Source organism: Tetrao urogallus (genome assembly GCF_951394365.1).
Source record: "Tetrao urogallus genome assembly, chromosome: 2".
NCBI classification, from domain to species: Eukaryota; Metazoa; Chordata; class Aves; order Galliformes; family Phasianidae; genus Tetrao; species Tetrao urogallus.
This window is the reverse complement of record NC_136814.1, coordinates 57,596,370-57,624,054: the sequence shown is the minus strand read 5'-3', so window position 1 is coordinate 57,624,054 and position 27,685 is coordinate 57,596,370. Positions and strand designations below refer to the sequence as shown.

The following is a 27,685-nucleotide window of genomic DNA, read 5'->3' as shown; positions in this document are numbered from 1 at the left end:
GATAGCTTTGAGATGAGCAGCATCTAACTCTATGAGAAATTCTGGTGAAGTTGGTAGAATCTTTTGCAGTAACTTTTTTAGGGCATGCAAATTATTAACAAAAAAAATGTTGAATTATTTTATCATTACTTTAATGCTGAACCACCTCAGATGACTTTCTTCCTCTCAACATTTTAAATGTGGGTCATTTTGTACATTTAAGCTATAAAGATTATTATTTATTTTTTAGAGCCACATATTTATACAAATCAAAGACCTGATCCTGCAAACATTCAAGCATATGCTTAATTTGACTTAGTGATGCAATCTCTTACATACAGATTAATGGGACAAAAGTATATATAAGATTAGGGCTTATTTGGCTTTCAGGAAATCTTTTTACCCCTCTCCAAATACTTTGAGTAGCCCTTTTATTGAGCATATAATGCCTGCAAGGCTGCAAAGGAAACCCAAAATAAAAACAGAGATATCTGCACATTTTTCAAAGAAGGATAGTTTTTTCCATTTAATCTTTAAATGGAAGAGAGAAGGAAGAAGAAAAGTCATAGCAGCACCTGTTATACTGCCTGTTAAACCCATCAGCAGGGCAAAATGTGGTATGAACATAGCCATCAGCAGAGTTAACAGGAGAAATACACTTCTTACACACAAAGCAAACAATGAGGAACTGTAATTGGAATAGTTGCCTCTAGAAATACAAGCATAAACAATTTCCGTGGCTGCAAAAAAGGGCAAAGGATAAGAAAGAAGGGCCTTGGTTAATAGGCACAAATTCACTAGAGTTTGAAGAAATGATGGCAGGTTGTCAGTAACAACTTCCCTAGTCTCTTCACCCCAAGTTAAAAATGCAGACAGGGCAAAGGTTGTTTTCAAGACACAAGCAAAAAAGTGAGTCCAATTCAGCATACACCTAAATTCCCCTGGGTTTTTCATGTTACCTTCAAGTGTAGGAAGAAATATTTGTGAAGTATAACTGAAAATTATCACCCCCATGGAGACCAAGAAGTCTTCAAATTCCAGGGAGAGTCTGAATTTTGCCCAGGACCACTGATGTATTTGTGTGAGACAGTAAGTCATCACTACAAAGATGATAATGAAATGGACCAAGGAACAAAGCTGGCTGAGTTTGGAGACAATTTTTAGAGTTTTGATAAATACACAAGGCAGCAGTGTAAGAAATGCAATTACAGACCAAGTTTTCTCGGTCACTGGTACATATGAAAAACTGTGTGACAGCAAATTCCCACTAACAACCAGATACAAAATACATGTCATGATCAGTTCCGTCACTTGGGTCACATTGACAACTATGCCACCTAGTCTGGGAGACAGCTTTTTGCAGCAGGCATTTGCAATATCTTCATATGTATCTCTCACTCTTATGAGCTGCCCATCTTCATTTTCTTCATACAGGCAAGCGATTAGAATTTTGCCTGTATAACAGCATAATGCTGCAGCCAAGACAATAAGAAAGAGGCCACTGTATCCACTGTGGAGAAGAGCATATGGCAATCCCAGGACAAAAATTCCCTGAAGAGGAAAAAGAGAAATAAGAGATAGCAGAAAATCCCTGAGGCAAAATGTATAGCAGAAGTCACGCTCCCAAACTTGCCCTTCACCAAACACTGCTTTCACCAAACTGCATGGTGGAAGTACTGCTACATTCAGCTAAATAACCATGAGAAGTATGTTTATTTATGACAACTGAAATTATCAGCAAAAATAACTGCTCATACTGACACACATGTAATGATAAGCTAGGAAAAGGAGAATGTGGATGAATGATATAGTCAGGTTCTTAGTTAATATTTAACACTGATGTGATTTTACAAGGTTCCGAGGCAGTTACTCAGTCAACATACATATTAATGAAATGGGTTTAATAACAGTAAAATTAAGCAGCTGTATCATCACCATCTCCATAATTTTCATTTAAACTAAAAATAGCATTGTAGATAGATCCAGTAATGACAATTCTCTTCAGTCTAATAATTGTTAACACACCTCTGGAAAGGAAAGGGCATTAAAGTAACAGCAGCATTGGCTTTAGCTTTCTTTGTGGCTTCTGAACTCCTAACACAATCTTTACATTGGTTAAGTCCATTACTACAGCAATTTTGCTCAGAAGTTGAGATTCTAGATTGTGCAAACTTATTTAGGTGTCTAAACCACACATGAAAAATATAGACATAATTTTCTCTAAACACTCTCAGAAATGGACATAATTATATATATATATGTATATATCCAGTAAAAACTGTCATTCAAATTTCATAAAGCAGTTTAGGAAAAAAATACAGTTAACCTGTTCTACAGAAATTTTTACTTCTGTATTTATTATAGCATTGGTGATGTGATGAAATAAGAACTTTCATGGTCATGTTTGCTATTATCCAGACAAGACTTGATTTGTATCAATTCCATCTTAATTCTATTTCTGAATAAACCAGAACTTCATTCTACTTTGCTAAACCTGTGAACTCTCAAGAGAAAGAGGTTTTTTACATCACATGAGCCATCAAGATGTCCACCTGATGGTTCAAAACAAGTAGGATTTTCCTGAAATTCTAGATTTCATTTTGGTATTACCCAGTGGAATTAATTGCTACCCACATTTTTGAATAAAATCCTTGCTACTATGCACTCATCACTGATTGCTTTCTGAACATTACTCATTTCCACATTTTAAAATGCTAGTCATGGCTCTTTTCAAAGTAAATGGGATTTCCTTTAGAGAGCACCTCATTTCATGGAATATGTATTGGCTGAAGTTTGAAGGGACAAGTCCTATTTCTTAGACATACCTCTAATCAGAGAGGAGCTCTGTTCCCTACAGTTACTACTGAGTACTACTGTTTACAGGCTCAGGTGCTTATATTTTATTCACTGCGAAACATGGCGGACCCTCCTGCTCTTCTTGAAGGGAGCAACAGGTTCTTTCCCTCTCACTTCCTAAACAGGTAGTGCTGCTTACTGTTTTCAGGAAGAAGAAGTGAATTTGACAGTCTAAATCTCAGCTTATGAATTTTTCATCCATAATCTTGGCCATAAGATCAGATAAGGATGTTTCAGGCATGCTTTTGTCTTTTATGTTTTCTCAACTCACTCAAACATCAGTCTTTCTTGTGAAGGCAGCATAGGAGGCCGGCTCTGTTTCAGTTCATCAAGAAGGTTCGTGTTCACCTCGTCTTCAGGGACTTTGTACCTTACTCCCCATTTTTTTGTTGTACACATTGTCTCAGGCTTGATTGATAAGGAGGGGCAATTTTTCAAACACTGAATAATCATCAATGTATATAAAGTATTACTGTTTTCTTCCAGCCATGAGATAGCAGTCTTTTTCAGGCTCACTACTGGCCTGAATCATCAACAGGAGAAGAAATATTAGAGCCCTGAAATTAAAACATTATTTTTCCTCTAAGTCAGTGAAATTGTTCACCGTAAGCATTGCCAGTCTCACCAGACTTCACTCTAGATACAGATAGAATCATAGAATCATAGAATCATAGAATCACCAAGGTTGGAAAAGACCTAAAAGATCATCCAGTCCAACCGTCCACCTATTCCCAACAGCTCCCAATATATCTGCAACATATAGCTGAATAAGAGCTAGAAGGATCATATTAATTACATGCCTTAGTACCTCTTGATTAAAAGGTCAGCATCTTTGTATATTGTAACAGAGGTACTTTGGTTATTATTTGCATAACAATACAGTTATTCACTTTCACTACATAACTATTTTGGTTGTTTTAGAGATTTCATTTTACAGCAATGTTTTCTGGTATAAATCACAGGTGCTATTTCATTTAAGAGCTGGGATTCCACTGTCTAGTTGATTGTACTTCAGTCACCCCAAACTCCCCACTCCATTACAGTAATGGCTTGGCTCCATTCTAACGTGGGCCTTGTGATCCAATTAGCTCACAGTTAGTGTTTCTTACTTATATGAACTTCATGGAAGCATTCAAAAGTGCTTAATTTCTGTTATTTAATAAACTACTTACTTAAAAACACTAGATATCTGACTACCTGGTCTGCAGATAGTACATGCATGTAACTTCTGCTGTCTTGCCATTTTTAATCAGAGATTTCACTGACTGGGAGGATAAGTAATTGCCTTAAGTACAAAATGTGTTCTCTTACCTATGAAAACAATCCTTAGAGAACATTTACATAATAGTTTGAATTTAAAAGCATTGTAAATAAACCAGATCTGTGAAAAAGTCATGAAGATAAAAGCCACAATCATCTTGCATATTAACATAAGAACAATGATGTTTTCTCAGTTTCTTGCAATTTGTAGCAGACTTATCTCATTTGCTCCATACTCACAGCACCATTGTTTTGCCCCTTAACCTGCATTTGGGAGTTCAAAAGGTATCTGCTGACCTGAAGGGCGACAGTGTAATTAAACTGTAGGTAAGTGTCAGAGCAGGCTTTACCACAGAATGGCTTTTTTTTTTTTTCCCCATGCTGAATTTAGGCCATTAGTGTTTATCTGACTAGCCTCAAAGTAAACCAGAGCACAAGTGTTTCATTGATACTATCACGTTTGACAGCCATTTGCAGTCCTCCCCACAGGTGTCTGCATTTCCCAGCTTAATTGTTAGTTTAATCAGAGTATGACATAATTCTAACCTCTAACATTTCCTTGCTGTTTGTTTATATCAATTTTATTTGGTACTTGTTTATATCAATTTTATTTGGTTCTTAACACACAGCATAAGATGAAAAATGTTTTTGTTGGTTTTTTTTTTCAACTTTTGAAATTTCAGACATTATTAAATAATCTCATTTTTGCTCTCTCTATACTTTTTCTTAAAATAAACATAGAGCCATAGAATCCTTAGAGTCAGAAAGGACATCTAAGGGCCATATAGTCCAATTCCCCTGCAATGAACAGGGGCATGCACAAGTAGATCAGGGTGCCCAGGACCTTATCCAGCTTTGACTTGAAAGTCTCCAGGGATGGGGCATAAATCACGTCACTGGGCAACCCGTCCCAGTACCTCTCCACTCTAATTGTAAAAGATTTTTCTCTTATACCTAACTTAAAACTACCCTCTTTTATCTTGTTACTGTTTCCCCTTGTTCTATCACCCCAGACCCTGCTGCAGAGTCTGTTGCCTTCTTTTCCGTAGCTCTCCTTTAGATACTGAAAGGCTACTATCAGGTCATCTCACAGCATTCTCTTCCTCAGGCTGAACAGCCCCAGCTCTCTCAGCCAGTCCTCATAGGAGAGGTGCTCCATTGTGTGGATCATTGACCACACTGTTGATGTCACTGATGAAGATATTAAAGAGTACTGATCCCATCACTGACCCTTGGGGGACACCATTTGTCACCAATCTCCATCCAGACATTGACCTATTGGCCACCATCCTCTGGACTGAATAATGCAGCCAGCTCTTCGTCCATCAGTCTACCCACCACACTGATATCTTTCCAATTTGGAGAGAAAGATGTTATGGGTTATTGTGTCAAAAGCCTTACTGAAGTTGAGATAGATAACATCAGTGGCTCTTCCCTGGTCCACTGATGCAATGATACCATCATAGAAGGCCACTAGTTTGGTCAAGCAGGATTTGCCACTGGTGAAGTCATGCTGGCTTTCCCATATCACCTCCCTGCTTTCTGTGTGCCTTAGCATAGCTTCTAGGAGGGTCTGCTCCATGATATTCTCTGGAAGAGAGATGAAACTTACAGGTTGGTAGTTCCTAGGGTTATCCTTCTCACACTTCTTAAAAATGGATATGATGTTATTGTCACTATTTTTCAAATACCACAGAGAGTGGTGTGACACCTACATAGGCCAGTTCTCTTAGGACTCTGGGATGTATCTCACTGGGACTCATAGATTTACAGATGTTGCTCTGGTGGTCATGAACCTGAACATGATCTTTGCTTACAGTGGGAGGGTCATAGTTTTCCCAATCTCCTCCTACCAAACCATATGTTTGAGATCTGTGTGGCGAGCAGTTATCAGGAAAGACAGAGGCAAAAAAATTGTTAAGCACCTCAGGCTTCTACTTGTCTGGGGGGAAAAAAGAAAGAAAAAGAAAAAGAAAAAGAAAAAGAAAAAGAAAAAGAAAAAGAAAAAGAAAAAGAAAAAGAAAAAGAAAAAGAAAAAGAAAAAGAAAAAGAAAAAGAAAAAGAAAAAGAAAAAGAAAAAGAAAAAGAAAAAGAAAAAGAAAAAGAAAAAGAAAAAGAAAAAGAAAAAAGGAAGGAAGGAAGAGAGAAGAAGGAAAATAAAGAAGAAAAATGGAAAGAGAGAAAGAAAGTTTATTGTATTGGCACACTGTCAAATTACTATGAAATAGCAAGAAAATGTTAATGATGGCCACGAGGGCTGAAATACTCTTTTTCAGACTTACAAATTCTCTTTGGATTTGATCCTCTGTTCCTACCTTTTCAAAAGTAACACTTTCTGTTAGAACCATTTCCTGTACATCACCAAGTTTAAACAGTTTAATTTCAATGTAAAAGATACCTTTAATAAGTGCTTAGATTACTGTCATTGTGATAAAACAGCAAAGGCACTGTGCTGTGTGCTCTCGTTTAAAGTAGTTCAGCAACCTTAGACCATTTCTTGATCTATCTGTGGAAAATTTCACAGAGATTCTCCTCCACAGAGAAATTCTTTCATGGTGCATTGCTGTTGAACATGGCTTTTGTACACCTCTTAGGACAGAATATGGACAGACAGAGTATATCAGCACTGCTTCTCTGCCACTGGAATGGGGACACAGATAATTTCTATGCCATCAGTCAATCCACTTTTGGACCGGTCTGAATGCTCTCATCCAGTCTTGTGTCCAAATTACGTATGCAACAGATAGCTTAAGCTGTGAGGATTCAATTAAAAATGAGCAGCCAAAAGAGCAATTTCTTAAGTTGCCTCGCAGATCTTTGTTTTGTCCATGGAGTGTGCCTGCCTAAGTGGTTTTACTTTCAAGTATTCTACTGGGAGACCAAATAAGCTGAAAAATTCTCTTTTAAGGTGATTTGTTTATAAAATAGAATAGCACAGAGAAAAAGCACTCACATACTTGAGTACGAGTGGAGAAGGAGTTTTTGAAGCAATTCATTTTTACAGCTTAGGTTGAATGTTTATTTGCCAGCAGGGGGGGACCCAATCTTGCTCAGCAGGCTGACCCTTCCCTGGCTGTTGTCTCCCAAGATAATTTTAAGACTTTGTTATTTTCAACCCAGACTGATGATGGAAGTGCAGTGGGTATTGGTGTATGTTGCCAATGAGTGAACACGTACCTGGGTGAAGGTCCTCATCAACCCCTGGAGTAGACTTAGACATAGGCATCTGGGCCTACAAGAGAGGACTCATGGATGAACTGGTGATCAGCCTTTAAAGAAACAGCCTTTAAAAAAACAGTAGTGGAAAAGGCATGCAGGGTGAAGTCAGCTAGAATCTACTCGCCTTATCTGAACTTCCCCAAGAAGAAACCCCAGAAATTACTGATCCACAAAAAACACAAAACCAGCAGGTTGGGATTTCCAATCTGTGTCTTCATATTAAAATATTTCTACATTTCTTGATGGCTTGACCGCAATTTTTTAACCACATAGTATTGTTTCTCATATCACCAAGACTGGATTTTTGTTTAAAAAGCCAAGATTTGCATAGAATGTCAAAATGGGATTGTTCACTTTCATACTGACTGTTTGACACTACTTCACCTCAGGATAAGTACATCTTCAAGGAATCAAATATGTAAAGAAAAATGGAGAAACAAGCACAATTAAAATCCTGAGAAAACATCAACAATTCTTAATGTTTTAATATTTTTTAACCCCTCCCAAAATGCTTCATTTTATAAGCTGTTCTGGCTTTAAATATGACATTTTAAAAAACAAAGCAGAATGAAAGGTAGTTAAAAGCAAGAAGATCAAATCGTGGTCAGAGCTGAGATATGTCAAGAGGAAATTGAATAAAATAGAGTAAAAGTGATGGTACAATAAAAAAAAAATATGGAGAGATTTCACCTTAAGACTTAATCAGATGAAAAAATAAATTAAGAAATGAAGCTAAACTTAACTGAAAACAATTCAGTTAGTACAGCTCTGCTATGTGCAGAACACATGCTAATATGTCGGACTGCTGAATGAGGTCTGATTGCCTTTCTGGCAATCTGCAGTTACACCACTGGAACAGTTCAGTTAAGCCAAACTGTATTCCCAACATTTGATTCTGTGCATGAATTTGTGTTAGGCATAGAAACTACATAGGAAAATCTCCTTCATGCATTTTCTTCTAAGAGCAGAGAGATAAATTCAAGAAGCATTTGTTTTCATTTAAAGTGCATTGTTTTCCAGAACTGCTGTAAAAGGGTATTGTTGTGGTATTTATATGAAGATACTACTTTATTAGCTCCACATTTTAAAATATGGCAAATCTCTTAATCTCATGCCATGATAATGGAGCTACTTGTTTGTTCATGTCCTTGGCCTTCTACCTTTCTCAGGCACCACTATAATAAAAAGAGATTTTGTATTTTCTTCCCGGTCACTGTGTACAACACAGAATAATATTGGACAAGCTCCTAATTATTCTACCAGAAAACTTCCTAACCACACCAGAAACTCATGCAGAACCAAAGAATTGTGGAATAGTTGAGTTTAGAAGAGATATCTGGGTCCATCTGGGCCAACACCCCCTCAAGTAGGGAAACCCAGAGCAGGGTGCTCAGGCCCGTGATGGTTTCTGAAGATCTTCAGGGTGGGAGACTCCATAAAGTCTGGGCAGCCTGTTCCTGTGCTCAATAACTTGCTTTGACAATCAATCTATGCTGACAGTTACTTTTTCAGGATTTGTCACTTAGGCAGTTATTAATCCACTTAAGATGTATTTTACTGCTACGTTAATTGTTAAATCAGAATGTTGTGTATTAACGTGTCAAAAATCCTTTTAAAGTCTAAATATATTATTTTTCACTACCTAAATTACAACAAAGAATTATATAAAGTGTGCTTAATAAGAACAGAAAGGACTTTCTTCAACACCATGAAGATTAACACTAATGATATTCCTACCTTTTTATTGCATATCAATTAAAAGTGCATTAGTGTTACTTTATTTTTCTCAGAATTGTTAATAGGCTTAAATAGTTGGCCTGACTTTTTAAATATCATTATGATATCCAAAGTCTACTGAAAATTCTAAACGTGGTAGCAATTGTGCATTATCTATAGCTAAGTCTCCCATTTGCACACTTGCTAGGCATTCTGCTTTCAAAATATTGATGACATCTTAACATTCATTTAAAATTCTAACTGTAGTTATGTAATAGTTAATTGCCCCAGTCTAAGCTAATCATCAAATGTTCCTCTATAAACACTTGAAAAAAAAATCACCCCTATTTCTAACTCAGCTACCTGAAGATATGTGGATAGCAAAGATGAAATTAATTTTCAGCCTGTTTCTCTGGCTGGACAGTGAACAAAGTGTGAACAAACACCTTTGAAACTCTAAGAGCTGACTTCAAAATGTCTTATGCAGAATAGGATGATGCCCATCCTGAAAAATTTCAAAATGACCAACTCTAATCCTCTGCTAGAAGCACAACTTGATTCCCTCGGATAGAGACTAGGAACAGTTACATTATTTTTAGAATTATGAACAATTTTACATGCTCCCTCTACAACTAATAGAGGGAATCAGCATTGCAAAATTCAATGCGAAATTTTAGGGAAGAGGGTAATCTCATACTACCAATCTCTAAGTTGATATAAACCACTCACAGCACTGGTGTGTGTGACACTGAAGCCTAAGTCCACTTGCATGCCACAAGGAGGACAAAGGATGCTGGCTGATTTTAGATTTACCTTTTATACTCATTTGGAGTAGATTCTGGTTTTATACATACATCCTTCTCTTAATTCTCTTGACATTTATCTTTAGGTTAGTTTTTCTACCTTTTCATTTAGTTGAAAGCACATATATAGTTCTCTGTGGTAGTTAACATATTGCGGTGTGGAACAGGTAATCTCAGAATTTCAGAATTAAAAAAAAAACATCCTAAATACTGTCCTAATCTGTGGAGGATGCATTTCTTCCTAATGTCTTCGGACTCCTATATCTCTTTGTTAGACTTCATAACTTATAATTTACAACAATTACACTCAATCTCCCTCCCTTTTATTATAGGTATATATTTGTTAAATTTTAATTGATACATTCACATAATGACTGGAGTTGGAGGGGTTTTAACATGTAGGCGTACTGCTTCTTAATTGTGAGATGTGACTTCTGGACACCTCATAAATTCTTGTTAAGTAACTTTCAAATTACTTCCACTATTTGCTTTCTGTATTTATTTTTTCTAACCCATTATCTCTCAAAATTTTATCCAGGTTTTTAAAATTCTCTCCTTTGAAGTATTGAGTGTACGTATATTACTGTCCTCTGTTTTCGCATAATGAATGCAATTAGATCCACTGATCTGTTCATCTTTATTCAAGGTAATGAGGCTCAAAATAGAATTACCTTATGTTAGGTTCAATGCCTTTTGTGTTAGAAAATTATCATCTATCATTTTTAGAAACTTTAATGATGTTTTACTACAGACTGCATACAACCTCCAGCACAAGTCTTTAAAATGGAAGGCACCAAGAACAATACAATTTGTCTTTCCAGACAACAGCTCTGACACAGATAATCATCTTTCTAAAGTAAAGTGCTGCACTCACTTCTTTTACCAATGTTCTTTTTTGTAAACAAGCTTTATCTAATTATTTTAAAATTTCAGTCACATAACTGTATTTGCAATATCAATTATGTTCTATTTCTCCTCAGTGTTAAGAATTTTCTGCTTCTTTAGCTGGCAACACAGACTCCTGGCATTAATCTACAGACACCAGGAAAGGATTTCATCCTCTTTCTTCCTCACTTATCTGTTTGTTCACAGAGTTTGAATTAAAAAAATACTAGTATTTCTTCTATGGAAAACTTCAAATATTGTCCCTTGCCTGTATGACCTTAGCAGCTGATCCATCTCTTTTTAAGCCAGTGAAAAATCTTCCTATAACTTCAAGGATGGTTGAAATGTACCCCAGCAATCTTGTTTTTCCTGGTTTGTCTTTATTCTTTTTGTCTGCCAATGCCAGCCTGCTTTAGCTTCAGGGAAGAAAGTGAGTAAGGCATTTATTTTGTGATTAATGGCCACAATCACCTCATATACTGAGAGAAACTTCAGAAGTGTTGGTCTGTCAATCTTCAGGTCCCATAAACATTTGATAAGGCAGATAGATTGCTCAGGAGATGCTGTGATAAGATACACAGGTAAGGAAGGTGCACAATCCATACTGTGAAATGTATGCGCCCATTCGACAGAAAAAGAAGTCACTGTTTTTGTTCTCCTGTCAGTAGCCAGATTAGTCTTAAGAATCTCCTAAAGATTAGGTAAGGGAACAGAGGAAGGAAAATGTCTCAGCAAATAAAGATCCGATGTTATTGAATATGACAGCTGATCCCGTTGGCTTTGTATTTGTTTAAATATTTGTTCTCAGATTGAAATAATATGTTGATAGTTAATTCTGGTTTGATGGAAAATGTTAGTTTATATAAATTCATAGCTGTCTGTAAGAATGCTCTGAGCCAAACAAACTAAATCCCCCAAGCAAATTACCTTTTAAGAAAATACGTTATTTCCCTGAGTCTCAAAGGACAAAGCAAGATTTGGTAAAGGAACGAGAGCTTTTATTACGCATTATGGGAAGAAGAGGAAAAAGAGATGAAAAAATTAAAGCAGCCAAAACTAAAATTATTTTGAAAATTAGTAGTGGTGAGTGATGTGGAGTCACTGGCTGCTTATCTATTTCTCACATCATAGCTCATCACAGATTCTCAGGTTTTCACCTGAAGATAGATAGGCACTCAAAACATCCAAATATAGGAAAATGGGGTTCCTCAAAAGTGTGTTTGAAAGAGCTTAAGGGGAGGAAAAGAGGGAACTATGGGAGACTGGAATTAAAGCAAAGCAAAGCAGTGAAGACCCTAACATCTTTATCTGAGTCTGCACTGACATAACAAAAGGAAGTGTACAAGTGTGTAGAAAATCAGGCTGAGAGAAAGCATTTGGCTTGTTAGGATTTTTTATTGAGCATTGCCTATATTGGATTAGCAGCAATTCTTATTACTTACAAAAGCAAGGCTGCATAGAACAAATCTTACACACTTCTGAGAGGTGAGAAAGAAGCCAGGTTATATCTTCTGGAGGTTGGGTTATGTGTTGTGAAAGCTGGCATAGGATTTATCATGACTGCATGCAGAGTAAAAGGTGACTTACTCTTCCCCTGACCAATATTATCCTGTTTTTTCCTCTGCACAGACTCGTTCACCAATTTTTGATGGACTTCTACTCAACATATAATGACTCCCAGAGCTCGGCATGCAAAGGGGAAATTTCTCATCTTACAGCACTGCCAGGAGAGAATGCAGTTAATAGTTTGGGTGAAAGACCTAAAGAGTGGTATACTATTATTTTTTGTGTCCATGAATCAGCCAACTGATATAAAATACTGCAGCATATTCTTGTATACATGTGAAAAGATATTCCTTACTGCTTGGCTAAGTGTAGACAACAAATCTCCAGTGCTTTTGTTCACTTAATCTCAGTTAAACTTCAGCGGCACCCTGAGGCTTCTGTCTTTAGGATAAAAGAAAGAGCAGTGGATTTCAATGCTAAAGTTTCATCACATGCAGATATAGATGAAGATGATATTGCAAATGAATTCCAATAGTGGAGGTGTCTCTATTCTGCAAGGAAATAAAAGATAGTATCATTCTTAAAATTCAACAAAGATGGATAATTCAACTAATTTTGAGTAAATTAGCCAGAAATCCCCTAATTTTTATAGTTAATAATAAAGAGAAAAATTAAAGATGTGATTTTTTTTTGCACCCTCTTAGTACTCAGTATAAAAGCAAAACTATTTAATGTCTCCCTTCTGAAATAAATAAAAGAAAAACGGTCTACAGTTATGTATTGTGAAAGCAGGCATATGGCATATTGACTGCATGACAAAGAAGCATTTTTAAGGTCTGTAGATGTAACATACTAAAACTGTTATCACTTGAGGAGTAATTTCTCATTATGGTTACACATACTGTGACACTGCGGTTCTTGATATCTATCGGCCCATGAATATGAGTGCTGAAGTTATAAAATAAGTCAGATTTCTTCCCTGCTTTCATTTATTTCCATTGTTTTTCTTGGTCCATGACAACACTGGAAAGACATGGAGACAAAACGTTGCCCAGAAGTAACAGGTAAGAGTTTTCAGATGAACAGACCGAGGAATTTTACTTTCTTGACTTCATGATTACTCTAAGCTTTTAGATACGAATACTGTTTGCATGGATAGAAATATGAATATTTTATAGAATCATCTCATAGAATTTTTTAGATTGGAAAAGACTACTAAAGTCATTTATCCCAACCATTAATTTCATTAGCAAAGCAAAGTCAGTTTAGTAATTATTGTCAAAGTCTGCATCTCTCTCTTTTTTTCTTCAACTTAGACTATTCTTACACAGCAGGGGAACTTCTCAGCTACACAGAGTTTCTTCTTTGCTCATACTTCAGTATTGAGAGCTGTAGTGATTTCATATTTGAGATATTTGATTAAGACTGCATTTAATTTCTGTTCTTTTCACCAAATTTTCATTTGTTATATTCAAATATCTGGATGAAAGACTTTTGTTTATTTATTTATTTATTGTGATATGAAGTTCATGGATTTTCATGGAAATTCAGTGCTGTACTGTAGTTTCTGAAGTAACTATTTCTTTACTCTCTTTGGTACACAAGGAAATGAGTGTTTCTTAATGTCTATGAACTGTATTTATCTCATTTAAGTTCTCTGTCTAAAACAGGTATGTAATGAATGAATACACATAGTAGCAGAAGAGATATGCATTACAAATCTACCTTCTTTGTGATGCAGTTAGAGATGAGATTCCTAACTTCCCCTATGTAAATACAACAAAAATAAAATGACTCTGTTAGCTCTGGACAGTGCAGATAGAAACAAACATCACAAAAGGACTATTCATTCAAAGAGCATAGGACACTTCTTTTAGGATATGCGAAGCTCCACCAAAGGTGCCTATCTTTCTTTATCACCTACAGAATGAGATGGATTTCCTTGTGAAGGCTGTGAGATTCTGAGGTGCCTAGGAAGAGCAAAGGAAGAGCTGGGCAGTTTGGGAACAACACCTGCACAGGTGTTGTTATGTAACCTAAGAAATATTGCAATACAAGGTTATGAACCATATCAGGTAGCAACAAGGGATAGGAGAATATGACAGGCAAGAAGCTGTGAGGAAAAATAATATGATAAACATATAACTGTAGCATAAGACAAGAATCAGTAGAAAGCTAGAGGGAAAGCATGAATTATGCAGACAATTATCCTTTCTGATTAGAAGAAACCTTTAGGGGTTGAATGGCAGCTCCTCACAATTTAGGAAACAGCAAAGAGCCTCTGAAATCCCATCTGAGTGGCAAAAGGAAGCCTACAGTTTTGTGAAAGTATTTTAGGTATTTTATTTTTAACTTGAGATGACAACAATAAAAAGTACAAAAGGAAAATCACAGAGAGAGGCTGGCTTCCCAGCAAAAGTGAAAAAGTCAGCAGGCAAGCAAAAACAGCAAAACCAAGAGGAGAGAATTCATTTTAAACCTACAGATCCTAATTAAAACTTGGAAGATTTTTAAGATCCTTAAGGGAAAGTGACTAGGGAAATGTCATTTGGAGTTGGAGATTTGATGCAGCAAAAGAGACAAGGGAACTACTATAAAATGTGGTGAGACAGAATAGATCTCAGTGCCAACTCCTAAATATAATGTAAACAGTTAAATGAGGGAATTAGTAGTAACTATATATATATATACATATGTATAATATCTTATAATATCTCTTACATTATGCTATTATATTTCACATATCTGCAAATTCTTGGAACTACTCATTATGTCTGAAATATGCAGTTTATTTTGAAGTAATCACACTAGAATGGTTTCTAAAACTGAAAAACAAAAAATTTGTCTGTTTGTGACCCTGAATCAACTTCTAAAAAGGAAAAGTGAGCCATGAAAGAAACGATAATAAATGAAAACACCTATGGAAACACCAAGACAAAATTTGTCATTGCCACTAATATCATTAAGCAACCAAATTATTTTTGTTCTAGGTAATTACAAAATACAGTCTCTTTGTCCTGTTATTTGTCTCAGTTCATGAAATAGAATGAGACAAAATGAAACAGATAGTGGGATGAGTCTATAAGTTGAAGTGAATGTTTCCTCACTTTGACTCATGTGTTTACATTTTTGAGAAGTAAATATTAAATTTATTCTTTTTTGTTGTTGTTGTTCGGTGAATACAGTTTGCACATATGGTAAAGCTAGTGCCACTGGCCAAGAATACAGAGCTACATTTTCATCCAAGAAACATGGTATGTGTGGGGGGAAGAGTGAGAATAGATGCAAATGGAAGCCATTATTTTGTATTGTGCTTTTATACAGCTAACAATGCTAAAACTAGAGTACAATATATCATCTTCACTACTGTGTGTAATCAGTGTTTATGGCTTTTTATACTCTCATATAGTTCAATTTACTCATTCAGACAAAGCTTGTGCCATCTCACATTGTCAGGAATTATACAGACTGAAGTAAATGGTAGATTAAACATCCATGGATTGTGAGAAAGAAGCTTTGCCATTTGGAAAGTCAGCTACAGAAGCATTACTATTTCTGATTCTGTCAGTACATTATAATTATTTGGAAGTCCTTTATTTTTAATATTAAATTCTCATACCTATAGGTGTTGATCTTGTCCTAATATTTATTCTTTGATGAAACTTATAGCTCTCTGGCTCACCTTTATATATATATCTATATATCTATCTATCTATATATATATGTATAAAATATATAAACATGAGCTTCTTGCTGAAAAAATTGCTAATGAAAATGAAGGAAGTTTATTTCCTTCTGGAAAGGGCTTATATCTGGCAAAATATTTGCAGTTTTACCAGCTATCATTATGCTATTCCTGCCTTAGAAGGAATGTTATCTTGGGAGGAATTATATGTGTAAATGCTGTGTATTAAAGCAAATAAATTCTCTGAGGTTGTGCATCTTACAGGTTAAAGAAGTCAAATGGCAAGATTATAAGACTATTTTCCATCAGGGATAACTAGTTAGTGATATGTGTGAGAACCTGTAAAAAGGCATGAGTGTGCACAACATATCAGCCATAGCAGGCTGGTAAGTCATTGTAAAAGGCAATATGGGTTTTATTTGGGAAGGTAGGTCAAACATTATCGCAGCAATAAAGTAAGATGATATACATATAAATTCAAAATTGCCAAATAATAATGGTTTTTAATGAAACCCCACCATGAATTAGAGGGAAGAAATTATGCCATGTTTCTATTTTGCGTGTAGAAAATACTTAGGTATTGATAAGACCAAAAAGTCTGGCAGATTGATTAGTGTAGATTGAAAGTATTTGAGCTATCCACTTGACCAGAGATAGACAAAGATCTTTGTTCTGCAACAAGTCTTGCTGTTTTGGGTTCTTCTGTGGAATAAAGTTGTCAGCTACTTGAAACCGATGACAAGTGTTTGAATTTGTTTGGTATTTACTATTTCAAAAGGTATAACTTTCACACATTTATCTTTAATATCAGGTTTCTGTCATTCTCTTGCTTGATAGGATTTTTAAGATGGCATACACATTTTAACGCCAGAATATTCTAAAAGTACTTCTATCTTGTTAGTCTCCTGACTTATTTTGTGCCCACAATGGATCTCAATCACAAGTAAAAATTATTCATATTAAAAAAAAAAGAGGAAGGAAATTGGATCAGATACCAGGCTGATTTATCATAGCCCACATTTAAATGATCATTGTTTTGTAAAGAGTCTCTAAAATAGAAGACTTGTTGAGACTTACTTTCAAAATTATTTTCCTTATTGGAGCACCTGAGAGTCCTTGGTCAGAATCCCTTCATGCCAGACATCGTGCAAACAGACTGCAAAAAGATGGTCACTTCTTCAAATAATTTAAAATCTAAGGGTGAGATAACAGTCAACAAATGCAGTGTGCAGTGAAGTCAATGAAACCATGACTCAATATCAGAAACTGCAAGTCAAGAGAAATAGTGGTTCTACTGTAGCATGTAAAGGTGATGTTTTCAGCAAAAGGATATTTAAAGGCAGCTCAAAGAAGGGCAAATAAGTATCTTCATGTAAGCTGATAAGAACGCTTGTTTAAATTTTAAAGAATTCATGATCTTAATTTTAACCTGAAGAACTGAAATCAATCAGCAGATGAGAAAGGTAAATGGTAGATTGCTAAGGAAAAGATGTGTAGTTTATGTTTGACTGAAAAGTTGAAGAGGTGTTAGCAAAGAGCTACAAATAATTGGTTTATAAATGAAGTATTCTTTTTGTTATGAAAAAATTACTGCAGTGAAAAATGCGTGCTGGAGTTATTTAGCATGTGTACACTAGTATATATCTCTGTATCACTGCAAGCAAAAGATTTTTTAGGCATGAACACCTCTGGAACAGGCCATCTCCTGCATGGCTTGAAGGTTTCCTAATGAAGAAAGTAAAGATAAAGAGGTCTAGAGGGAGACACAATGTTCAGGTTTTCAAAGTATTACTCACAAGTAACATTTATTCCATGTATGTCATGGGAGAAATACACAGTGACAAACTTTTTTTTGCAAATATATGTAAATGTAATGCAAATTACACCTCTGACACTTGGCAGGTTGTCTGTTGAGCTCTAGCAACACCGTTGATAGTAGTTGGCCTTTGAAGACTATCAAAGTCAAAACCTCTCAGGTGAATATGTGCTTTCACTTCATTCATGGAACTGTTCTTGAGCTGAAATATAAAATGGTAGAAATACTGATGTGCCTGCTAAGAGTGTCAAAACACCTCACAAATTTCAATTAAACCAAAATTTTGTACTATTACTGGCTGGAGAGCAAGGCTGTAAGGAGGAGAGCTGAGCTGGTCTCTTCCAGCTGCTCTCCTGCAGCTCACACTATGACTTGTGAGCCCTGAGCCCATCAGAGCTGCAGGGAGCTCACTCTCCTTGCAGAATAGGAGGAAAGGGGCCAAAGGGAGAAAGTGGGAGATGCCCAAGCCATAAACAGCCTATCAGCTCCTGCCCCTCAAAAGTCAGTTCCTTGAAGTGCTAGCACTTACAATTCAGAAGGCAATAGTCAGCTCTGCAGGTTGGACGCTCTAAATAATGCGTAGTGCAGAGAAACTTTATTGATCATGATCTGTTTCTTAAATTTTAAAATCTGATTAAAATGTCAGGTAAACACTGGACCATAATAACTCCATTCATAGGCTTTCCTGAAAAATGAGTTATAAAAGTGGTTGAAAAATCAGTCTCCAAATACTGCCTGTACGCTTTTCTTCGCTGTCCTGAAATGCATACAGATCAGTGACAAAACTGCTTTTTTTTTGCACTGGCATGAAACATTTAGACAAATACATCAGCAAGGCATTGTGCTCTACTGCTGATATTGGCTTTCTGTTTCCAGGTGTTAGGGAGCAGGAAAGCTCTGTGGGAAGGACACTGCTGCACACAGCCAGCTGCAGTCCCTTCCATCAATCCCACCACAGGGTGCAGCTGAGCCCATTGGCCACATTTGAGGCACCTTTGAAAGGTGTATGTGGAAAAAAGCAGAAAAGGCTTCAGAGGACAGTGTCAAACTGAACATAAAAATTCAGGATAAGTGTATTATGCATTACAGCAGCTTAGCTACTACTTCTAAGAATAATTACCTACAATATGATGGCTCTGAAATTTAGACATGAAATAGATATATTTTAGGGAGTTTCAGTTGACATGACTGGAAATCATAAACATTTGACATTGCTAAAAATAAAGCATCAAATGAATAGGTTTTTGAAATACAAGATTATAATTCAATGTTCTGAACAGAACAATTTGGATTTATTTAAGCACAGCAGTGTTTCTAGCTACTGTTATCAAAAGGATGTGAGGTTAGCTATGTCACTAGGACTCAGGTAGGAATCAGTTAAAGAGATTAAAGATATCAGTTAAGAGTAAACATTTTAAAATAAATCTGACACCCAGTGTTATCAGGATATTCACATTTATGGTTGATTTTGCCAGCTAAACCTCAAATGGGTGTTGAGTGCAGTATTTAAGAATATCTCCCATCTGAAATACATGTTAATTACCTCAAAGTGTATCAACATCATAAATTATAGATCACTGTATATTGGTTATAGCCAACATATAAAAGTTATGAGAGTCATTTATGAAAGGGGAAATGTAAGGGTAAGAGAAAGGGAGAGAGAAGCAAACCTCCTTTAACTCTTGCTACTTGTCTAGTAGGAAATGGAATTTTGTGTCCATGGTACACACAAGCATAATCTAAGGACTGCATTAACTGGTAAAGATTTTTAATATGTCTTTTTGGCATCTAGAAGATTGCAGGAATTGTAATACTTTGACCAATTACTTTTTAAAGCCATATTTTTAACAGGTAGTATAGTGCTTTCTGAACCAAGGGTGCATATGTTGGGAATCATCTGTATGTCCAAGGAATAATTTGTGGAGTATTTATTCTATACCACAGATCCTACTTGCTAGTAAATATGACACAAAAGGACTATGGAAAACTGATTTGCCACTTCTATCATTTCCATAGTAGTTATAGTAGAATATGCTGATGTAAATCCATTCAACACTCCCTCCATCTGTTCATTGCTCCAGTGATGTGACAAACAACAAAAAATGCAAAAGTTACAAAACAGCAACTTAAATCCCATGAGAATGATCCAACAAGGAAAAGTTTAGGAGTCCCGTCTTCATAACATTTTTAGTATTTACAGCTGATGAAAAGAAAACTTGGCTAATAGAAAACATTCTCTAATTAGATTTATGGGAATGGCAGCTAGTTAACTCAAAATAAATCCACTGCTCAATCTTTATACATCAAATCAGGAGATTTCTGTGAAGTAGATATAATCTCATTGCTGAAATATAACACATTTTTGTGAAAAAAGTAGAGTTGACATGAGAGAGAATATGTATACTGTATGCAGCATTCTCCATGCTATGTGAATAACGAAAGTAAAGAATTATGGTGTAGAATCTGAGCTAAATTTGAATATGAAAGATATGAATAAAAGATTGAATATAAAAGGTTGAGTTTAGAAGTGACATGTCCAGAATCTTACTCCCTTCTCCCTGCTCCCCCACAAAGAGAAAATCAGGGCATGAACATTAGTTACACACAAAATGCAACTTATATTCTGCATTTTATAATGGTGACATTCTATCAAAGGAAAAATGTATTTAAATTTAGATGGCCCTCAACATGTCCTAAGACTTTTTTGATCTCTAGTTGCAGCCATATGAGTTTGAGATTGCAAACACATTAAGAATAAATTTATCTAGTACTGTAGGTGCATTTTATCTAAAACTTTAAAAATTGGCATTTTTATGTGCATCATGTAGACATATAGGTTTGAAATTTTGCTTTGTGTTGTCACTTTTTGAGTAGCTCTATTTAGAAACTTGGAATACTTGTTGTTCCTAGATTAAATATGAGCATCAGGCATCTCCCTTTAATTCTCAGTACCATCCTTTGATATGAAATACAGAAGATTGTTTCACTCAGACGTCTATAATTTATTGCAGAGTATGACTTTAGCCTCAAGGAATTTACTGCCCTGGGCAACTGACAGAGTTCACCCTTGTTCTCAATTTTGGAAAAATTGATCACTGAAGATCAAGATTTAAGTGGCTGTTTAGCTTTCTAAACACATAGGAATGTACATCTCTATATTTATAAAATACTTATACTGTCAGTAAATCTTGATGAAAGGCATATTTAGACACTTTTAAAAGATGTTTACCTGTATATCTTTAAGGACATGCCTGTTAATTCTGCTTTGGTGTTACTCTGTTTCATACTTAAGACTATGGGAGTTGTTGATAATACGTACACTGCAGATTTAGTTATTTTAGGGAGTAGGTGGGTAACTCAGAGCAATCATCATAGAGAAACAAATATGAACTATTTGATATTCTTAAGTAAATATTATAGTCTCATACATGAATAGAGATAAGCCAGATCAGAACGCAATTTGGAAATTTATCTATAATGGCCCAGCTTGATGGAAATACAAAGATGGGTGTGAGCACAGTGAGGCAATGGGTGGTGTGTTTCAGCAATGATGCCATCACACTAAGTATGAGACAGTGGGTCACCTCCACTGGTTCAGATATTTATGAGCACAGCAAGCAAGTTCTTGTTCACTGTTGGTGAAGAAGCATGCACTGAGTCAAAATACACCTTCAGTATGATTGGATACATGTCATTATTTCACCAAATATGCAGGGGAGAACTGTGTGCTTTTATACAAGCATCATGGAGCTGAAAGTAATTGTACTTTGGAATTGCCTGGGTACATGGCTGAGTATTTTAATTGTTAAACTTGCTTGTCCTGATGAGACCAAATAAGGCAAGGTAGACTTATGGTGATGTAAATTACAGTCATAATAACATGAACTTTGATTCCACTATGAAAGGCTATAACATTAGAATTTAACTGCTATTTTTTCTTGCTACTGTTGCTTTGCTCATAGATCCAGAGTTACTGTATAAGTTAGTACAAAATTTTTTGGCCTTTTACTGCTCTACACAAATACCACTTGCATCACTCTGACAGATGATACTGTTCATTTTCCCTTTTGAATTAATTCAGGTTTATGGTCTCTGTCGTTACTCAGATTAACTGGATACAGATTTTCATTTGCCTGTTCAGTGTTGGAATATGAAACGTGTTTCCCTGGAAACTTTAAATGTCTCAGGCAATCATTTACATAAACAGCATTGTCATCAAAGCTGCACAATTTTTCAGTTGAAATTAAAAAACAAACAAACAAAAAAACTGTGTCATTGATTGAAAACATTTGCATTTTGAGCAATCTAAGAAAACACTTCTATTTAATTTTGGGGACCAAAGATGTACTTGTCCTCATTATAAATATGAAAATAATTTCAATAAATACTTTCACTTACAGACTAACAGTATTCTGGAATATCTGTTTAAAACAGGTCTGAATTCTGCTTAAATATTTACCTCTAATTGTCATGCAAGACACTGCTGCTCTTTCCTCCTGGTAGGGCAAAAACTACTGTCTTTTTGGCACAGATTGCTTTCACCAGTCAGGAATGTTTGGATTATTTTAATTATTATTCAGGTAATTCTATTGTTCTCTTCAAAGCTATTTACAGAAGTTTCTTTGAATTGTTATTTTTTTTTCCTCACAGGTACCCAACTAATATTGTTTTCTCCTGTTCTGCCTTTCCTCTTTTCCTTCTTCTGTCTACCCTTTTGCCTAAATGGAATGCCAAAGTATTGGGAAATAGGAAAAGTGCATGCACGTGCACATATGTCCTCCCATATGCACTCAGCACTGCACTGTGTCATTAGAACATTTTGTCAATTCTTTTAGATGAACTGTAGCTCCCAGGTTTTGCCATCTGCTTTAGAATGAAAGCCCAGTATAATGGTAGCTGCCTTCTCTTTTAATTATGATTTCTAAAATATTTGAGATCAAAGAGCAGCATGCAAAGCTTACAAAGCTGAAAGTTTTAACTCAGACCATAGTTACTGATATGACTGGGTAAGTTAGCTTGAATTTCTCCAGCTTTTAAATGGGCATCTCTATGTAACAGATCTATTTTTGAACTGGAAGCCATAATATTAATGATTATTAGTAATTGTCTACATAAAGACATTTGGGACTTTTTAGACAATTTGATGCATTGCAGAGACATTATTGCTTTTGTTTTTCAGAAGGAAAAACAATGAGTGAGGGAGAAGGTGACTTCTCAAAAGGTCATACAGCAAATATTGACAAAATTGAGTTCCAGAATGAAATCTTGGCTTCGGTTAAATCAAAGGTAAAACTCACAAAGATAGCAATGGACTCTCAACCCAGGCTCCTGTTCTGACTAGAAGCTGATGAGACATATCAAAGAGAAAAAATGTTACTAAAAAGTAGCTTGGCTATTTTAGGACCTCTATTCACAGCTGAGTACTTTCTGAGTATGATGTGATACTGTGCCCTAAATGTTATTACATTGGCTCTCGTGTGGTGGTGCTCACGTCTGAAAATAGAGCGAGGTTAAAATACGTCCTTTTTCTTTTACTCCTTTGCAGAACTGAAGGATGAACTGAATACATAAACAAATGTTCATCAGCTTGAGCACAGAATTATGTGACATCGGAAGGATTTTTTTTGTATAATTGGATTGCCATAAAAAAGTCAAATAGTTACTGGGACTAGATGTATCTGTGGGTATCACTTTCTTCTTACCATGTCAAACACAAATTCAGTTGTAATGATTGAATTATGTAAGGAAAAGAATCACGAAAAGTGAGAAAAAGAATCTGAAACATTTTATGCTAAATTTAAGGACTCAGAAAAAGGACTCACATCCACAGAGAATTCTAGGACCAGATCCCTAGGTCTTGCCAACTCGACTATTTTCTTTAACACTGAAGAGTATTATCACACTTTGTATGTTTCGTGCTCCAGTTCATATCTAGTGTAACTTACACATCAGAAAATATTTGACCTCAATCTAACTCTTATTGCCCTATTTCTAGGAGATATTTTTCTCAATTTTCTCATACTTCTCCATAACTGAATTAAAATATACTTACCAAATAAAATTTACAGACTTTTAGAACAGATGCAATCACCACCTTTTCATTTTCTACTAGTTTAAATATTTCTGAAGTTTTAAGTAACATCCCTGTGTATGTTTTTTTTTTTTTAATTCCCTTTGGAGCAATACTTCTATAGAGTGTTAGTCTTATGCAGTAAAATTGAAATATATTAGTAATAATTTCACAGATCATTTAGAAAATTGCAGAATGATGGTGAATTAAAAAAAAAAAAAAAAAAAAAAAAGCAGGCTAAATGATGACCAAATTGTAAAAATTATAGTTGTAATGAGTAGAGCAGTAAGAATTTACCTGAATAGCATTGGTCACATTCCATCCTGCTTCCCAGCTGGAGAGCAGTTTTACCCGGGCCTGTGGCAGTGGAGCTGGAGTCTCATATCCTGGATCCTGATGGCAGATGTCAAGCTCAAATTTCAGGGGTCCATCTGGCTTCTCTCTCTCCTCACTGTGAACCCTGTTTAGTTCATCTCTTCTAGCAAAATTCACATTTTCTTCATCAGTGTCTAGGCAACTGTCCCATCTTACCATTTGCAAAAAGAAAGACGGTGTTTCCCTAAAGCAGGTGAAAAGAGACGAAAAGGTCTGCTTCAGATGAGCCATCTTGAATACCAAATATTAAAATAAAATCTTTCGTGACTTGTCTTTATTTTGATCTGCAGCTGTACACTGTTAATCCTTTTGCTAAGTTAGTGGAGATACTTAGTAATTATGATTCACAAAGTTTGTTGTTCATTTATTTATTCCAATTTCAAAAGCGAGCTAAAGAAATATCTCCAGCATCTTCAGCATGCTGCCCAGAAAGGTCTGCGGTGAGGTTTAACAGTTTGCAAGCTGCAATTTAAAATTCAAATCATTTTTCCTTCTACCTATTGTATCTACATACATTAGTCAGTCATTCATGAAGCACCTACAGGTTGCTGCAAGAATCTTGTTCTGGAAATTATGCATGTTTCTAATACAAATAAATAGTTCTGCCAAAAGGAAGAAAAATGCTTCATTAAAACCTTGAGTTGATGGACTGACTGTGAGGTAAATGCATGTAAACAAGTTCACTTCTCCCAGTGCAAGAATTTTCTTCTACGTTTTAGTGTCTACAGAGGTCAGTAGAACTTTAAAAATGTTCTTTAAAAAGCTCAAAGTTGCAAGAAAAAAACAGCTTGCTCATAACTGTATTTAACAGGGGAACGACACAGAGCTATGATCATATGCTTACTATAGGGATGTAAAGAGTTATAATTATGATTATTCACACTACAAAATCCTAAAAATACCTGTATATTCCTGCCCTTCTTTTGAAGGAATTTATGAAAGAAAGGTTGCACAGTTGCAAAATTATTTATCCTCATTTTCTTTTGATATTTTCCAAGCTAGCCTCATGTTTCTCTTCCCTCTTCCCTTCTTTAATAAGAAGACTAAGCTTTTTAACAGCAATATTTCTACATTAAAAATTGAATAGCTAGGACAACAATAATGCTGGAAAAAACTATTTGCTTATAAAGGGTCTGAATTTGACTACATGAGAAGAATTATAGTCCTTGTTTGCACAAGCATCACCTCTCTGTTAGCTGTAATTTCAGGAATTCTGAAAAGAAGTTTCTATTTCTTAGTGAGAATATTGAATTGTTAACTTCTCTGCCAGATAAATGTAAACCCCAGACTTAGTAGTACTTATCAGTTCTCATACATTTTCAAAAATTAAGTATCGAAATACCAAATAAAAATGCACATTTATATGTCTCCAGAAATAACTGATTTTTAATTAAAATATTTCTTTTAGATCTCTTGGGCTTGGTGTACTGTTAGAACTGATGAAATATCCTTATTAGTCTCTGACATACATCATAGCACAGGACATTATAGATTACCACTGTACAATATTTATTTTTATTTATAAGACTACCTAGAGATCCTAGCTGAAGTCAAGATTCCTTTGAATTAAGATGTCCTAAAATCTGTTTAGTAAGAGACAGCCCCTTTTTAAGAAGTTTGCAGTTTAACAAGAAAAGACATACAAAAGCTTGGCAATTTGGGAATCTATTCACCTTCTTTGCCTACTAGGCATAGATTTTTTTCATTCTGTATATTACCTGCAGCTTTTATTTTTGCAGTCAGCAGGACAAATTATGCTCTTAGTTAGTTACATTGGTGTACATCTACTGGATGTTTCACTGACATAAGTAATGAGCAAAGGAAGATATATCAAATCTTGTTTTATTATTGCATAAAAAAGCTCTGCTTATGTGACAGCAGAAAATTTAATACGCATTGTACCACTTACAGAGCACTGGGAAAAAGCAAACTGTAAAAGCAATTACTGAGAACTAGACTCAGTCAAAGAACAGCCTCATTCTTTGTTTTTCCCATTCATTACTTCTGCTAGTCATTCTTTCTTAACATGTTCTTTATACATGCAAGCTAATATTACAAGCTTCATTAAACCTATTATCTGGTTTGGGGTAAAAACTTCCCAGTTTATGGTAGGATACAGTCATCATTGTCCTCGTCAGCTATTTATATATTTCTATTTCAGTACCTGAAATATGATCAAAATTTTCTCCTCCTAGAGAAGCAGGCTGTTGCTGTGATTCATAAGCGTGGTAGGACTGGGTTTCAGGAACAGGAAGAGTGGTTGGATAGGCATGTAAATGATATATATCTTGGTCAGTAGGATCACAGTATAACGTTATATCCTCAAGAATAAGATCTTCAGAACTGCCAGTTGCCTCAGACATTATTTTTTCCAGTTTTCCATTGTCCTTCAAAGACTATGTTTCAGAATACTAATGAAAAGTGGGTCAATGAAGTTTCATACGCTTTTATTTTAGACAGAAGTGGAGTTACAGATCATTTTATGTGACAGTCAATCCTATCTCTTCCTTATAGCCTCATCTTAGCTATAGGACTTAGATTTGTTTCAAGTACAAGGATGAGTCATGGCTGCTTTGCATGCTCTTTCATAAGGAATAAGATCTGTCTTCAGAAATAAAGTAAGTTTCTTAAAGATTCATCATTCTTAGTCAGAAGACTAGCTGGCCAAATAGAGCACTTCTAGATATATATATATATATATCTTTTTTTCTCTAGAATAAATGCCTGCACAGAGGGTATACACTACTATCACTTTCCATAATGGAGTTACTTCACACCTGTAGGATTTTTTCAGACTTTCCCATGACAATGCTCTAGATCCATGGGTAAATGCACTAGATCCATGGGTAAAACTGGATCTAAGAGAATGGAAATTTTGGATTTAGGCAAAGATACACGTGGCATGCTCTCACAGAACCATAAAGCTGTGTGATGGAGAATACTGCTGAATACCAATATTGTGCAGTTGAGATATCTACTAGCTACCCCACTCCCCAACACAAGATTAGCAGGGTTCTTTTTTAGTCTTCAGAAATGTATGACTGTAAATACATATGCCACTTTAAAAATATATAAAATTCCTTACCTAAGGAGCCAAACTCTAATGCAGACAGAAAACAATTTAAATCAAGAATAAAAAAATTGAGTGGTTAACAGCACTAATACTGGAAAGTTCTTTGAATGATCTTGATTCTTGGTCAGAATTTGTAGAGGATGATTTTTCTCAGAGAATGAGTATGAAGCTGTTCAAAGCCTAAGGGTCATGAGAGGAATTAGTTCACTAGTCGTGCAGATAAAGAAGACAATAAAAAGAGGACTGTAAGAAATACACATGTAAGTGATGTAAGTGAGAGAAAATAAGAAAAAGTATAGAGACAGAAAGGAAACTGCAATGGCCAACTGGTCCAGAGCAGGATGTCACAATAATAAGCTTTTTACTTGTTTATGTAAAACAAAAACGTCAGAAATCACCATGTGACACCAGAATTGTCTGTCCTTTTTTGGCAGTCTCAAAG

General features: G+C 35.5%; 1 pseudogene across 1 annotated transcript; it reads right to left on the bottom strand.

Moving 5' to 3' along the window:
- Positions 1-378: 378 nt before the first annotated feature.
- LOC306958758 (vesicular inhibitory amino acid transporter pseudogene) lies at positions 379-24,401 on the bottom strand (annotated as a pseudogene). The gene is made up of 2 exons: positions 24,093-24,401; positions 379-1,530 (listed from the first exon to the last, which is right to left on the bottom strand). The product of its transcript is annotated as a vesicular inhibitory amino acid transporter pseudogene (transcript).
- Between the last annotated feature and the right edge of the window lie 3,284 nt (positions 24,402-27,685).